Source organism: Vulpes vulpes, chromosome 15, assembly GCF_048418805.1.
Source record: "Vulpes vulpes isolate BD-2025 chromosome 15, VulVul3, whole genome shotgun sequence".
Taxonomy (NCBI): Eukaryota; Metazoa; Chordata; class Mammalia; order Carnivora; family Canidae; genus Vulpes; species Vulpes vulpes.
In genome coordinates this window covers 37,844,270-37,845,925 of record NC_132794.1, presented here as the reverse complement: position 1 = coordinate 37,845,925, position 1,656 = coordinate 37,844,270, and the positions used below count along the sequence as shown (strand labels likewise).

Here is a 1,656-nt window from a genome sequence, read left to right as displayed (position 1 = left end):
TGAATTATTTCCAGTAGCATACTAATGTTCTATAATCCTTCATGCCTTTAAAAAATAAAAATACAAAGTTACTGGCCCTATATCCCCTTCAAGTTGTTAGAATACCTCATTTTCCTGCTCTACTTTTAGCAAATACTTCAATGTTTCATTCCTTGTACTGCTTCTCTATTTCCTTACCTCTCTTTTCTCTTGAATTTACTGCATTCAGCCTATACCCTACCACTTCACTCATGATTACTCTTATCAGACTTGGCTATGAATGATGAATCCTTAGTTATCATCTGACTTGGTCTACAGTAACATACCCTTGATTTAGCTTCCAGATCATTCTCCTAGTTTCCTTCTACCTTACTCGCTATTTCTTCCCATTACCATTCATGATATCCTTCTCCATGATCTCATCTTGCCAATGTGAAGATCCTTAGGGATTAGTCCTTGTTCCTCTTCTGAGTCTTCACAGATACCCTTGGTAATCTCATTTAGTGCCATTTCCATGTTTTTGTTTTTGTGGGTTTTTTTGGCAGTTTCAAAAATATGAAACTCTTTATGAATTTGCGTGTCATCCTTGCCACGCTAATCTTTTCTGTATTGTTCCAATTTTAGTATATGTGCTGCTGAAGTGAGCACTAAGACCCATTTCCACATTGATGACTCCAGGTATTTATCAGTAGCTAGGACACCTTCCTGAGCCATATTAAACACTTCAGTTATAATTCAGCATTTCTATTTTTCAGTCCTCAAACTTGCCTATACACCTTCCACTCCTCTATTCTTTATTATTTCAGTAAGTGCCAACTTGATCTTTCTAAGTAATTATGCTAAACACTTGTTATCAGATCCCATAACCAACTGTCAGCAAATGCAATTGTCCCTATTTTGAAGTGTTCAGAAACTGACCATTTTATACCATCTTCACCATGAACTTCCTGGTTCACACCATTACTACTTATCTGGTTTATTGCAGTAGTTTCTATCTTATCTTTCTGCTCTTTCTCCCCTACTGACTATTCTCAACACAGTTCAGAGGGTTCTTTAAATATAAGGCAGATCATGTGATTTCTCTGCCTAAAACCTCCCAATTGCTACCCATCTCATAGAAAAAGTGAAGGTTTTTATAATGACCTAAATGGCCACACATGATCTGTTTTCCTTTTTATTACTTTTCTGACCTCATCACCTACTATTTCCTCCCTCATTTAGTTCATCCCCTGCTACTTATTGAACATGCTAGACAAATTCCCTTTTGAGCCTGGTGCTTTCTTTTCCTTCTTCCTAGAATACTCTCCTGCTGCATATACATATAAATGCTCATTTTCTTATTTATTCCAGTTCAACCATATCTTATTTCAATTTTTTTCTGATTGAAAACCCTACATAACATTATAAAACTGTTCTTAACTCTAGCACTTCCTAGTCCTCTGCTCTGCTCTTTCTCTAGAACACTTACCACCATTAGAAATACTAGATTGATTAATTTTCATATTTCCATATGGACCATAATCTGCAAAACGAAAAAACCTTTCATAATATCAAACTCTACTTTATATATCATTCTATGCTAAGCATCTTGAACATGCTTGGGAATAGTATGTTTTCAATAAATATTTCTTGAATGAATGGATGAATGGACCAGTTCTGTCAGAATCAAACCAAATT

The 1,656-nt window shown here is 35.4% G+C and overlaps 1 pseudogene; it reads right to left on the bottom strand.

Annotated features, from left to right (window-relative positions):
• Window positions 1-528: 528 nt before the first annotated feature.
• Window positions 529-627, bottom strand: LOC112910201 (U6 spliceosomal RNA; annotated as a pseudogene).
• Window positions 628-1,656: the final 1,029 nt, after the last annotated feature.